Source organism: Myotis lucifugus, unplaced genomic scaffold (assembly GCF_000147115.1).
Source record: "Myotis lucifugus unplaced genomic scaffold, Myoluc2.0 scaffold_307, whole genome shotgun sequence".
NCBI lineage: Eukaryota > Metazoa > Chordata > Mammalia > Chiroptera > Vespertilionidae > Myotis > Myotis lucifugus.
In genome coordinates this window covers 636,281-651,338 of record NW_005871355.1, presented here as the reverse complement: position 1 = coordinate 651,338, position 15,058 = coordinate 636,281, and the positions used below count along the sequence as shown (strand labels likewise).

The window sequence follows — 15,058 nt, the reverse complement described above, 5'->3', positions numbered from 1 at the left end:
AGCAACTGGTTGACCAGTCGTTCGGTCACCTAGGCTTTTACATATATATAGATGCCAACCCTCTCTTTAAAGATTTGTAAGGTGACGAGTGGTCTGGCCATTATAAAGCTATCCAGCCTTGCGCGTGAGCATGAAGATATTTGAAGAATTCTGACCGACATTGTTGAAGATCAGAAGAGAAACCTGAGCACAAAGAAAACGTAAAAGAAATGCATTCAGAAAAGTTGATAAAGCCCAGCAGGCGTGGCTCAGTGGTTGAGAGTCAACCCATGAACATGAACCAGGAGGTCACGGTTCGATTCCCGGTCAGGGCACATGCCCGGGTTGGAGGCTTGATCCCAGGAGGGGGGCGTGCAGGAGGCAGCCGCTCAATGATTCTCTCTCATCATTGACATTTCTATCCCTCTCTCCCTTCCTCTCTCTGAAACCAATAAAAACCTATTTTTAAAAAGTGGATAAAGCTGCAAGACATCATGTCAACTGTAATTGAAAAGATGTTTTGGAATGTTTCAAATAAAACAAATAATAAATTACAGGCTCCTGAATGGGATGTTCATGAAGCATACCTCCTTTTATCATCTAAATTTATTGTTAAGGAGATGAAAGGAAATGCAATTAAAGATTATGGGACGCGTGCTCACTTCGGCAGCACATATACTAAGATTATGGGAAGCAAAAGGAAAATACGAGGGGAGAAAAAGCAAAAGCAATAGAAATTAACCTGACATTTAGAAGCAAATTATAACAAAACCAGCGTCCCGCTCACAGTGGATGTGGTGACTCGTTAGAGACAGTGTGCCTCTCACAGCCCTCACGCACAGCCGCCTGGGTTGTCTGAGATCTTGATCCCTTTAAAGGACTGGGTCATCGGAATGTATTGAGAAGATACTCCATTTCTGGCTGATTTGAAACAGGGCGCTCACATCCACGCGGTCACACCAAACTCAGCCCCTCGCCGAGAAGCTGGCTGTCCCGCACAGTAACTCGGAGAAGATTCAATGTCCCGTGGCTCCGTAAGAAGAATTAAAATGCCCCAAACGGTAAGCTCATCCGGGGCAGAAACCAGGTTCTTTTCCAAAACTGCTATCAATCCCAAACATTTAGAGGACATGACCAGCAACGGGCTGGGGCCGTGAATGAACTTTTCTAGGCCATCAGAAAACCTGTTTTAACCCACCATGCTGGGGGGGCGGGGACTGAGGGAGACGTCTATAGCCTCAAAGTCAAGGCACAGGGTTATAGAATGCAGCGGCACGAAGAATCGGAACCAACCTCCTGCAGAACTCTGGACTTCTGTTCATTCTGGACACAGTGGTGTGGGAGCAGAGCCATCAAGGCCCATGGAAGCCCCCCCCCCGTTCCCTGGGGAGGGACGGGTTCGGGAGGGAGGGACTGGAGCAGAAGGACTTCTCACAACAGCCCTGAGGGTTCCCAGAGCTGGGGGAGCGATGGGGGAGGGGCGCTGGGGCGAATCGGAGCCATGGCTCACACTCCTCATGCTGAGCAGAGAGTGGTTTCCAATAAGGGGGGTAGCTCCCAGGGCCGCTGGGGCTTCGGGAAGACCCGTCAGGAGGCGAGTGCTGGTTCTGAGACCCATTAGCAAGAGCAGATGACCACAGGGTGAGCCTCCCTTCCCTGCCCCCAGCGTGGCTGCCCCACACGGCACCTGCATGTTATTAGTTGCCATTTGAGACGTCTTCATTATCTAGGTCCATTGGAAACCACGTCAGTTATTCGAAGCCAAGAGGTCGATGGCCAATCAATGCGGGGCCATTAAGGCGCAGAGCTCTCACCAGCCGGCAGGCCGGGCCGGGCGCCTGCGTTCTCTGAACAGAGACCACAAAGCGCTTTCCCTGGACGGCGCGTCGCTGAGAGGCTGCGGCCCCGGCGGTCAGCGGGCACGGAGCAGTCAGGGCCGCCCGTCTCAGGTGGTGGGGAAGCTCTCGCCTGTCTCCCCTGAAGAAGCCTGTTATTTATTTTCAGATTGAGCTAGACCTGGGTTGGGGGGGTCCTTTCTGTTCCTCCCTAGAGCCTCAGCCGGGAGGAGGGGGGCAGGCTGCACTCCTGGGTGTCACTCTGCGGGGTGACTCATGGGCCCGCTCGACTCTCCGCCATCTCCTCCATCTCAGACGGGGCCCCACCGTGGGCGTCACCCACAGTGAAAGGCGCCTGGCTCCTAGTGGGTGGAGAGCAGCGCGCGATGCTGGAGACGAGCTAGCATCTCGGGGGCCACTTTCTCGTCTGCACAGACATGCGGCCAGCGCCGTGTCACCTCCAGGTGTGTCATGATTGGCCCAAAGGCGTGAAAACCTTCCATGGAGCCCGGCACCCCGCGGGCCTCCTTCCCCCCGTGGAGACGGGAGGCCCACATCGTGGGCGCAGGGAGAGGGGCTGGGTGTCCTCAGGGCAGAGCAGCAGAGGGACTGAGAGCAGCCAGGGAGCCTGTGGGAGAGCAGGGAGGTGTTCTCACAGCAGGAAACCCCGAAAATGCCAGGTGCCAGACGGCGCCGTGAGCACACGCCTGGGCTGACCTGAGGGTGCCTCCCAGGTAGAGGAAGAGCGCGAGAGGCCGGGAGGGGAGCAGCCCAGGGCCCGGGATGAGGGCGCAGAGGAGGGGCCCGGAGGCCCTCCAGGTGGTCCCGCGTGTCCGAGGCCACGGCAAGGAACCGGCCGGATGGAGACCTGCATGTGCGTAGCTGGGGCCCAGCCTCCCTCCCGTCTTTGGGACGACAGAGCTGTTTTCTAAATGCCTCCACCCAGGAAACGCGCCTCCCGGGACTCCCAGCGCGGCTGCCGGAGCCGGGGTGGCCCAGGCTTCCGTCGGCCACTCGGCACAGCAGCCATCGCTGCCGCCAGTGGATGAAATACAGCCCCGGGTGTAGCTGACTCCCAGAGATGGGGCCATTCACCCGCCGCACACTCGCTCTGCGGGCCCCGTGACGGTAACTTCCGGCCAGCGGCAGCCCTGGTTCCGCGTGGGATACGGTGCTTGTGTTGCATGTGTGTGTGTTTTAATAAAAGAAACTCTCAGATTCTTTTTTTAAAATATATTTTATTGATTTTTTATAGAGAGGAAGGGAGAGGGAGAGGGATAGAGAGTTAGAAACATCGATGAGAGAGAAACATCGATTCAGCTGCCTCTTGCACGCCCCCTCCTGGGGATGTGCCTGCAACCCAGGTACATGCCCTTGACCAGAATCGAACCTGGGACCCTTCAGTCCGCAGGCCGACGCTCTATCCACTGAGCCAAACCGGTTAGGGCAGATTCTTTTTTTAAAATATATTTTTATTGCTTTCAGAGAGGAAGGGAGAGGGAGAGAGAGAAACATCCATGATGAGAGAGAATCATTGATTGGCTGCCTCCTGCACGCCCCCTACTGGGGATCGAGCCTGCAACCCAGGCATGTGCCCTTGACCTGTGACCCTTTGGTCCGCAGGCCGACGCTCTATCCACTGAGCCACACCAGCCAGGGCTCTTTCAGATTCTTAATTGACAATCCCGTTTCCCATCTAAAAACCATAGCAGATGATGTGACTGTAAAACATGAGCAAAGTAATGCCACTTCCTGGCGCTACTGATACTTCAAACCACGGGGTTCACCCAGGGAGCCCTCTGTCTGCCGCCCGGAAAGTCCCGCGTGTTTGAGCACCAAAGGGAAATTAAACCAACCAGAATAATGTATTGAGCATCTATGAAAGGCAACGCGGTTTTCCAAGAGCAAGAACTCATAGTAACAGCCATGACTGCTGTCAGTGTCACTGGGCACGCCCGCCGTGTCCTGGGAGCTTCCCTGGTCCTCGCCCCTAAACGCTGAGCCGGCCCGGAAAGCGGGTCCCGTTACCCCTGTGTCTGTGGCGAGCAGTGTGCTGAGGGGCGAGGTCCCCTCCGTGGCTGTGCAGGGAGCAGGGAGCCTCCCACGGCAGCCCCTGGACTCCACGCTCCCAACTGGGAAGCCCCGCCCCCTCCCCAGCTGGACCTGCACCCCCATCCCCTGCGCTCCATGGGGCCCAGGAGGTTTGAGAAAGCCCTCAGTCCGGTTCTCAGAACCAGACCTCATGGCAACTTCTCCCCAGAACAGTCGGTGGCCAAGGGCGCTCCCTGGCCCTGTGCGGTGCTGAGGGTTATTCCCACGGAGCAGCCGTCCACAGCCCGGCCTCGCTCGTGTCATGAGTACTTATTGAGCACCTACTGCATGCCTGCGAGCCCTCCACCGGAGAGGGACGGCGTGGCGCTGATATGCTACTGGAGGGTGGGGGGGGGGCCCAGGCTGAGGCAGGCTCTTCCTCCACGCCTCCCCCAGCGGCCCACCGAGCGCTTCTTGGGGCTGCCTGTCCCCGAGATGGGAAGATGGGGGCTGGGGGGTGGCCCACAAGTGCCAGGGCACAAGCTGCCCCCTTTCTCGCCCTGCCTGTGGCCAGCAAGGCCCATCCTGCTGGTCCCAGACCCCTGGCAGCTGGGGTGGTCACATGACCGACTCCAGCCAATGAGTGAAGGGCAATCACAGGGCGAGGCTCCGGGGGAGGTCACTGTGGGAGGAAGATGCAGGTGCAGAGGGAGGAAGCCCAGCCCATCCCCTCCAATCTGGGTTTTTATCTGGTTGTGGGAGGAGCTCAGCCATCCGGTGCTGGTGGCGGTGGAGGGGACTCCCCAGCACAGAGGAGACAGCCTAGGCCAGTGGTCAGCAAACCGCGGCTCGCGAACCACATGCGGCTCTTTGGCCCCTTGAGTGTGGCTCTTCCACAAAATACCACGTGCGGGCACGCACGTACCGTGTGATTGAAACTTCGTGGCCCATGCGCAGAAGACGGTATTTTGTGGAAGAGCCACGCTCAAGGGGCCAAAGAGCCGCATGTGGCTCGCCAGCCGCAGTTTGCCGACCACTGACCTAGGAGGACAGTGAGAGGCGGCCCCTGGTGACACCACGAGGGCCTCTCCTGGTGTGAAAGCAGGGCGGAGGCTGCGATGGTGGGCGGCTGGGATGGATGGCTGGGCAACCCCCGCATCCGAGGCCTCAGGGCAAGAATGGAAAGCAGCCGAGGAGGCCACGCGGTTGCTGTGCAGGAGAAAGCCGGCGGGTGGAGCGGCGTGGAGGCTGTGGAGGCCGCGTCACCCTCCCTTGGCCCCGAGGTGTTTTCATAAGTGTCCACAGCCGGCCCCAAGCCAGGACGCCTGCAGCTCTGAAAACAGATCCCAGACTCTGGTCCCACCACTCACTCGGCCTGCCTTCCCGCCTGAGTTCTGAGATCCCCGAGCCTGACCTGCCCCGGACCTTGGCCTTCAGCCACATCAGGACCCACCCACTCACTTCTGCCTGCCTTCCCGCCTGGGGCCGTTACCGTGTTGTCCTCCCTCCGCACACACAACCAGCACTGATCGAGAGCCTTTTGTGTACCCGGCACAGGGGCAAGTGATGACACAGAGGCGATCAGACAGCCCAAGCTTTCAGCGTGGCTGAGCCGCGGGGGAAGCCAATGTGCACGAGGGAACCCGAGGACACAGCCCCACGGGAGGGAATTTACCAGATGTGCAGATGGACTCACAGGGTCCCGGCCATCAGAGTCCGGAGACGCAGAGCTGGTTCCCTGCGCCCAGGCCTCTGCCACACCTTGGCCGGCCCTTCCTCCCCGCGGAGTCCCCGGCAGCTCGACCGTGGTCCCTCACGTCCCACCCACCTCCCCGCAGCCACGGAGACACCGACGTTCACGTGGCTGTGGGTCACCTCGTCCCCCACGGTGCAAGGTTACCAGGGGAACGAGAGAAGTGACAGTGATCAGCAAGGAAAACAATTACTGGGCTGGGGGAGCTGATAATTGCCAAGTGATTGAAATTTGCGGAGAGCTGGGACCACGGAGCCGGCTAATTGCTCTTCTGACAAGGCGTGGGGAAAGGCACCCCGACCTGCACCCGGGGCAGTCGCTGCGGCTTGCCATCCCGGAGGCTAGCACCGGCCAAGAAGACAGACACCGAAATGCCCTGGCAGACTTCCCGGCAGCCTGTGCGAGGAGGAGCTGACTTCGCCGGGATGGGCACCTTCTGTCCTTCCTTCTGCCTCCTCCTGCCGCGTGGGAGGCGGAGGCGATGGCGGGAGCTCAGCAGCCCTCTCCGCCCATGAGGTGACTTGACAGTGAAAGCCTGGACGGAGGGCGGGGGAGAGCCCTGCTGAGTCGCTGTCCCAGGGGTACATGATCGGCCGATGTGCAGACATCTTTTATGTGAGAGAGAAACAAAAAAGTCACAGTTCTTGGGGTTTCGCCGTCATCATCGCTCTGAGCTGGGAAATCCCCTGTCGGGAGGCTGATGCTGCGGGTGCGAGCGATGCCCGGATCCACGCGGAACAAGCGTGATCCCTCGGGGAAGGGCTGAGGACGCTACAGAACAAGTGCAGGCCCGAGATCAGGAGCTTCCGATGAAATAGAGGACATCCGGTTGAACTTGAGCTTCAGATAAACCATGAATTTTTTAAAGTAAGATACGTGCCCCAATTGCAGACGCCGTTCTTGCACCGGAAGGGCTCTGTGGGGCCCCGCTGAGCTTCAGATGGGAAGGGGCCCCTGAACTGTTATTCGCTGAATCTGGCAACCCCAGCCCGGGGGCCCCACACATGCAGACAGATGGCGCCCCAGCTTTGAGAAAGGATGCGACGTGAAGAAAAACGCGGGGCGGCTGATCCGTGCCTTCCACCTGCGATGCTCCCCCTCCCCTGCCCGGGGTCCGCTGGGCGGGTGGGTGCGAGCACCCCGCGACCCCTGCGCCTTCCCTGGGGGCTCCAGCCCACACCAATCGCAGAGTGGACAATCACCACCCCCCCCGTTGCTCCTCCTTTGTGGCCTCTGTACCCCAGTTTTGCCTCCCCGAGATCAGCTGGGACACAGGGCTCAACCAATCAGAATCCTCCTTCTTCTGGCTACAGCCATTGGTTGGAGGCTGCCCTCATGTGACCCCAGTACATCCAATCAGAGTGGGTCTCGGAGTTTTTGCTGCAGAAGGAAGGGGATCTCACCTGGGAGGGTCTCACCTGGGGGGATCTCACCTGGGGGGTCTCACCTGGAGGAACCCCTCAGTCCTGAGACCCAGGGGCAGCCCGCCAGGCCCAGGTGCCCGGGGGACTGGCTGCCAGCCCTGCCCGTGTCAGTGCATCCCTCTGGCCGGAAGCCGCTGGTTCCCGTGTCTCCCACGCGTGGGACAACCGGCTGTGATGCAGCGCTCGGTGGCCGAACCCAAACTAAGCGCTGGGCACGGGGCTGCGGCACAGTGTGTACCCTCCTCACAGCTCAGAGATGCTCACAGCTGGTAAGCCGGTGAGGGATGAAATAATAATAACAATAATAATAGTAACAATAATAATGATAATACAGTAGTAAAGCAGCGAGCGCTTATTGGAGCAGGCGGAGCATCAGGGCCAAGGGTAAGATGTTTGCTATCCTGTTGGATCCTCACACCAACCAGGAGTGAGGTGCGTTCAGGTCCCGCTTCACAGATGAGGAGACCTTGTGGCGACATGGAGAGGCCCGAGGTGACGCTGGGGCGCCCCTGGGCAGTCTGTTCCCAAGCCTGCACCCTCCACCGTGAGCGAGCCGGGTCCTGTTTTGGGCACCAGGGCAGCTCAAGCAACAGCAGCTGCAGGCGCTGCTCCGGATGAAATGCAGGATGAAATGCAGGTGTTGCCTCTTCCAGGAAGGCTTCCTGGTTCCCACCCTCCTGCCTTCTGCCCCCGCCATGGCTCCTGCCCCTGTTCTCCCCGGAGGATGTAACTTGTGGACACCTGAGTCCTCCAGTGACCCCCAGTCCCTTTGTGCCTTGGCTGCTGGGAGGCTCAGGGGCACATTTCAGGCTCCCAATCTCACCTTCCTCTGGTCGCATCTCAATGCCTCAGCCCCACTTGCTTCTTGCCCCCATTCCCTCCTCTTTTCCTTTTATCCTACTGGGCAGCGCGCACGCATTGCAGGAACCACCCCCAAATCCCTTCACGGGGAGTGAGACAAAGCACAAAATAAGTAAATAGAAATGATAAAACTCTACCCACGGCTATGAACCCCATTGCATCGCTAATAGGAGCCATACATTTCCCCTGAGAGGCACTGAGACGGTGTGCCTGCCCCTCCCCGAATGTGAAATGCTGTTGGTGTTTAAAGGAACGAAGACTAAATCCCCCTGGCGTCTCCCTGCCCTCCCAGCCCCTCCTGCTGAGCTTTCTCTTAAGTAACCGCAGGAACCCACCGGGAAACGGGAAATGAGGTACTCATCCACCTGCCTCCTCCCAGCTCATTGCAGAGCCAGGAGATGCGAGGCAGCCAGGCCTCACTCCACGCCCGGCCTCTTCAGCTCACATTCAAGGCCCTAAGAGGTCTCAGGTGTGTGGGTCCCTTTCCGATGGCGGCCGTAATGAACTGCCACCCACTTAGTGGCTTAACACAGCCCCGATGTATCATCCGGAGGCTCCCCAGGGCAGACCTGCAGGGCGGGGCTCCCTGAGCTCACGGCGAGGTGGGGGCAGTGGGGGGTGTTCCTGTCCGAGGCTCCAGGGGAGGGTCCCTCTCCGGCCTTGTCCAGCTTCTAGAAAAGGCCTCGTTCTGTGGCTCACGTGGCCCCTCCTCCATCTTCCAAGAGCACCCCTGGCCCTGTCCTCACACCCGCGTCCTCCCACCTTGACCCTCTTACAGGGATCGCAGTGACCAGGGCGGGTTCACCTGGACGGGGCGGGTGACCTCCCCTCCAGGCCCGAGTCACACCTGCAGAGCCGCTTTGCCGTGTGGGGAGCACTCACAGGTTCTGGAGATTCAGGGGACATGATTCCACGACAGCCTGCGCTCCCCCCAAGCAGACCCCAAGGGAGGGCCTCGGGGACACAGGCGGCAGGTCCTCCCGCGGCGGCATTGGTGGGTGAGAGGCAGCCAGCGTGGGAAGACGGTTCCTCATGCAGAACCTGCAGGCGACCCTGGGAGGCGACCTCCGTTGGTTTGGGGGCGACTGGAAACAGTGCGGGGATGCCCCACACGTAACAAGTATCTGTGGTCAACCTGGAGGACTCGGCCTCACGTCGTAGGTCCCCTTCCAGGTCACACGTCCCTCCGGCAACGGGTCTCACTTCATCCCACAGCATCTACCCGGGCCAGGCCTCATGCTCACAGCGCTGCCCCAGAGCGAGGCCCGAGCAGGGGGCGAGCCCACACACGAACACTTTAAAAAGGTCCCAAGTGTCTGCCTCGGGAATGTTCCTGGAAAGCCAGGCCTCGTGAATGCCACCTCCCTTCCCAGACACCCAGGTTTAAAACTTTGTAACATTCGTATAAAAGTGATTGTTTTGCAAATTTCAGAAAGGATTGAAAATCACACACACACATGCACACACACACACACACACACGCACAATCATACTTCCACAAGCCCAAGATGATGACTGTAAGAAATTCCCATCATTCTGTGCAATTTCTTGCCTATGAAGATAGAGAGGACACACAGTTTTTAAAAAATAAAATTGGGATCATATCACACAAGTCTCTTTCACTTAATAATTTGGAAAATGTTTGCATGTTATTGACCAGGCTAGGTACATATATATTTTTAAATATATTTTTATTGACTGCAGAGAGAGGAAGGGAGAGGGAGGGAGGGAGATAGAAACATCAATGATGAGAAAGAATCACTGATCGGCTGCCTCCTGCACGCCCCACACTGGGGATGGAGCCCGCAACCTGGGCCTGTGCCCTGACCGGGAATCGAACCATGACCTCCTGGTTCCTGGGTTGAGGCTCAATCACTGAGCCACGCCGGCCGGGCTAGGCTGTTCCATTTCTGTTGGAGAGAGTAATTGAGTGTGTAAACAAAGCTGAGCTGGGCTGGCTTGTTCGTCTCCAGAAGCCTCATTTCTGACGGGACCCGTTAACCTGCCGCCGCCGCCGGTGCTGGTAAGAGGCACCAGCCAGGGGCACCGCCCGTGCGACTAGATGAGCGAGAAATGGCCGCCATCTTCCCGACGCGTCACAGCCGCGGGCAGGAGACGCTCACCCGCTCGGCGCCGGGGCCCAGCCTTCCTTCGGCTTCGCAACTCGGCCCATGTCTCCTAACAAGAGAAAACACCTTTTTAGTCAAAGAGAAGGAGAGGCCTCAAGAAATTTTAAAAAAATAATAAATTTTCGTGTTTCATAAGCTACAATTTTAAAGACAACTTATGCCAAAAGATTAAAGAATAACTTTATGAAATCGTTGTCAGTGTTAAGTCGTGCCCTCAGGGACTAACCCAAGAATGTATGACAAACAACTAGTTATGAGGTTTTCCATTGGTTTAAGAGGGGAATAACTGGCCCCAATTACACGGGCTGAGCTGCGGCTTTTTAGATGACTGAGACGCATTAAACTTTTTAAGCTGAGCATTTAGGTGAGCTGGAACCCCGTCTGGGGCTTCTAAGGCAACTCCCTCCGTCCTACGCTCCCTGGTTTTAGTCGTTCTATTAAAGATAACTTAAGTGCGATTAAGACCTTATTTGGTTTATTTACCTTTGGCAATGAAGACCGTTTAAGGGCCACACACATCCTTGGCCTTGGCGAGGGCGGCCCCATTTAGTCAATGTCTTTAAAAGCGTGGGCTTTATGGCTTCCGGCACGGGGCGAGGAGCGCATTAAGGCACCAAAATTCTCATAAAAAAAATCCAAAGTGGCGCTAGTGAGAAAACGCTCGACAAGATGAGAACGGATCGCATCCTTCCCCCGAAACTCAGGCGTTCGTTTAAAACCAGCTGTTTAAGCAAGCTTTGGTCCGGACACCCCCTGGACTCTGAGGCAGCGTTTAGGTCTACGGAGAGTGGCTCTAGGATGGCGCGTTTAGTTTTATGCCGTTTTTAAAGGAAGTCGTACGGTGTTTAGCGTGACCCTTCTATGAGGAGCGTCGTTAAGCGAGCGCTCTCCCTGTTTACAGCTATTTAGGAAGGCCTTTTTAAGTACGAAAGCATGAAACTGTTCGCTCACACACACAGGAAAATTTCTTTCAAAAGTTTATTTAGTATCAAGCAAGAGGAAAGTTTGCTTAACACTACAGAACATTTCAAGACTGGAGTTACAAAAAGAATACCACATTATTTGCACTTGTAATTGGCTTCCCTTTTTACGCGAGGGAAAAAAAAAACTGGCATATGGCTGAAAGATAAAATAACTAACCTCTATGGAAACCTTTAAAATGAAAGGTGAGGCGTATGTTAAAGGATGGATTAACACGTTTAGTAAACCTATTTTTTTTGTTTAACACTAGTTAATCAAAGTTGTGTGTGTTTTTTTTCCTTTTGATGACCTATTTTTTTTTTTTTCATATACAGGTTGGAAATAACAAAATTTTACATGTCTTTTTTATTTTTTTTTCTCTTTCTTCCCAGGTTGATGTTTCCACAAAGTAGTTTTAAGTTCCATCCATTCAGATTTTTAGGCATTTTGATTTATTTTAAAAAGGGGATTGTTCATAGAAAAAAATTACTTTGAACAGTTTACAGGACGGGTGGAGATGGGCTATTTCACAACATCAGAAAGTCAGTACAATCAGTAGCGGCCGTATGGCTGGTCTCGGTAGACGCCCTTCGCTGTCCGCGCCGAGGGAGCCTTGTGTCTCGAGTTAGTCCACTCCTCTTGCCCTGGAACCAGTACAGATGGATCACAATTAGACCACCGGCCGGTCCCGCGGGCCTTGTTCTGCGGGGTCTAACTCGGCCCTGAACCTACCGCGATGTCATACTACAGATACACAGCCCTGACGCACCCAGAGAAACACCCACGGGAATTCACCGAGAAAAAAAAATGACAAACACAGTGCGAGACGGTCATTTCGTCGCCGAAACCCGTCGTGGCAACTGACTTCGCAGGAACCTTCCCCTGGGGAAAGGGTGGCTTAGATTTTTTTCTAACAAAGAAAACACAGGAAAAAAATCTGTGAAGTTGGCTCGGCCAGCGGCCAGCGCGGCTCAGCGGTTGAGTGTCCGCCTCTGAACCAGGAGGTCACGGTTCGATTCCCAGTCAGGGCACAGGCCCGGGTTGGGGGCTCGATCCCCAGTAGGGGGCGTGCAGGAGGCAGCCGATCAATGGTTCTCTCATCATTGATGCTTCTCTCTCTCTCTCTTCTTCTCTCTGAAATCAATAAAAACATATTTTAAAAAAAAACAAAAATTAAAAAAAGAAGACATGTGGAGGCAGAAGAACAACTGGAGAGGAACGTGGGGAGGGCGGACGAGGGCGGAGAAACGCCGCACTGCCCTTCGCGGGTCCTCTCGGAGGAAGGCCGAGTGAGAGCCGTGCTGGGTGCAGGTCTCACCGCGGTCACACTTCGTGACCGTGAGGGAAGTCAGTGGCATAACGCCACCTGTAACGCACGTGACACTGATCCATTAGTGACAAGGGCACCCATCGTCTTTCCGCCTGAAGTTACACACCGCTCAGCCGCAGGACCTCCGAGACCCCGGGTCTTCGACAGCAAGCCGTGACCCCTGCACCCCAGCAACCCCACGCCCCCTGGCCCGGAGACCAACTTAAAAAGCTGCCCAGGAGAAGGCTGGACACAAACATGCATCAGCGTCACCCCGCCCGCTAACTTGCATCCATCTAACTGCACGGCATTCAACAGACCAACGTGCTTCTCTCGAGTGGCTGCTCCGAATCATAAAAATAAAAAAGTGAAAATCCCAGGTGCAGTCATTGCGGCTGGGGGCGGGCGATGGGAGGAAGGCACTTCGACAGGAAACGCCTGGAAACGGCCTTGCAGGGGCGTCCACAGACGTCAGCACACCCACCACCCAGAGCCTGAGGTGCACCCGGGGGCCGGGCGCAGCCGTGACTGCAGCCTCGGTCCTCCGAGCCCCGAGCCCTGCCGATCATGACGCAGCCGCCGCCAATTCTTTCAATTAAACCGGTTGTCATTCCGCCTGCGGAGGCTGGGGCCTGGGTTCCCCCGGAGCCGGCGAGAGCGCCCACCTCCGCCCCGGCTCGGGGTCCTGTCACCCCTACAGAGTGGCTCCTCTGTGAGGTGCTCAGAGGCCTGGGGCTTGGGGGTGAACTGAACTATCAGGATGGGTGGGAAGGTCACTCCAGGGCTGTCCTCCCAAATGGTTTCATGTCCCTTTCCCGTCAAGAACAGAGACACTCCGGGAATCCCATCTGAACAGGGGCCGGGCGGCCAGCTGGGCCATGAGGGAGGAAACCAACCCAGGGCATCACCCAGACAGAACCCCCCCACCCCCCCAGTGCGAATCCACCTTCCCGCCGTCCTCCGCGAGGCTCCCTCCTCGCTGGATTTTACATCTCCCAGGATGTGAACACAGACAGGCAGGGGCTGGCGGCTGCGCACCGTCCTCCTGTCTGAATTCCCCTCAGGCCTCTGTCCACGGTTCCCGCGGCCTCGCACTCACCGTAGGAATCGTACGTCTCGTCGCTGAGCCCGTGGCCGTAGTCGTAGTAATCAGCGCCGCTGCAGGGAGGAGACAGAACAGGGGAGAGGTGAGCGCGGGCGGGTCCCTGTGGGTGGAAATCGCCCCCGGGAAGCAGTCCACGCGTAGAGACAGCCTGAAGGACGGGCTGGTGACAGAGAGCCCCTAACACGCAGGCCTCGGGCCTCAGGGTGACCAAGGCCCCCGACCTGAATACAGAACAAATGTGCCGACACCTTCGCCACAGCAGGAAGGCCTCCTGCAGACGGAAGCAAGGACTTCCCTTCCTCCGTGCGCCTCGCCCGCCGGCCAGCAGACTCAGCTGTGTGAGCTCAGGGACGTCCTCTATCCCCCGGCACCACAACTGGCCGGTTCCTCTGAGAAACTCAGCACTCTGCCCGGCCGGCGTGGCTCAGTGGTTGTGCGCCGACCCAGGAACCAAGAGGTCGCCGGTTCGATTCCCGGTCGGGGCTCAAGCCCAGGCCGCAGGCTTGGTCCCCAATGTGGGGCGTGCAGGAGGCAGCCGATGGATGATTCTCTCATCACTGACGTTTCTATCCTCTCTCCCTTTCCCTTCCTCTCTAAAATTCAATTAAAAACAACATTAAAAAACAAAGAAACTCAGCACCAAATTAAGAGAACCTGAGCCTTCTTTTCAAAGGCCAGAAGCCACGTCCTGATGGCCCGAGACAGACACAACCCTGGCTTCCTGGGAATTTATCTTCGTTGCACAAATAAGATGAGAGCAGCCTCTTCATCAAACTCAAAATGACGCCCTTCCCTGAGACAGGCCGAGCTGCTCGCCTGGGGCTGTGAGCGGTGCTTTCTCAGTCTCCTTCACACAAGGAGCCAGCAGTCAGGGCACCGGCACAGCTCAGCCTACAACAGCGGGTGCGGACTGCTCCCCCGTGAGCGGGAGGGTAGGGGGCGTCATGTGGCCCAGCCGCGGTTTGCTGATAAGACAATCTCCGTCCTGACAAAGGGAAAACTCTAAACTGACGTTTCCATCATTTCACCCGGCTTCTCATTATTTGCTGCGAGACTGTCATCACGCCACGCGCTGGGAGCAGCTGCGCCCCTCACGCCTGTCAGCCCCTCGGGACGGCTTCCCCAGCTTTCATTCCGGGGACCTCAGGGCCTGGTAACCAAGGACGTGTCCTATTTCCCACGGGCACGCTGAAGACCCAGCTGTGGCAAAGGGGAAGCACCACCATCTCCCCATCCAGGTTCGCAGCTTTTAATACTGATACCGGGCAAGAAAACGCAGCAGGCCCCATGCAGCCCACTCCATCACGAGGTCGAGGGCGCCCCCCCCCGCCCCCCCATAGGTCAAGAGCGGGCTTCTTGCCACGCGAGGCCGAGCCTCCTGCGTCTCCTGTCCTTCTCCGCGTCCCCCCTCCCGCCCCGTGTCCGGGGTCCGGAAGTCTACACTTTCAGCATAATTCCTGGCTCTCCCAGGGGTCCCGGGTCCCCCATCAGAGTCAGGAAATACGCCCAGAACTGGAGGAAAACGGGGCTACGGAGCAGACGGTGTCCCCGGGACTGTCCACGTCTCCCTGGGCCTCCTCCCTCCCTCCACAGGGTTCAAAACCAGGCCAAGGCCCCGCGTGCCCGATCGCCCGTCTCTGTGAACGGGGCCAGGAAGGACTCCTGGTTTGTA

General features: G+C 57.1%; 1 long non-coding RNA gene across 1 annotated transcript; it reads right to left on the bottom strand.

Moving 5' to 3' along the window:
• Positions 1-9,737: 9,737 nt before the first annotated feature.
• Positions 9,738-13,441, bottom strand: LOC102424126. Its single transcript, XR_330470.3, has 3 exons — positions 13,381-13,441; positions 11,463-11,616; positions 9,738-10,061 (listed from the first exon to the last, which is right to left on the bottom strand). It is a non-coding gene; the product is annotated as an uncharacterized LOC102424126 (long non-coding RNA).
• Positions 13,442-15,058: the final 1,617 nt, after the last annotated feature.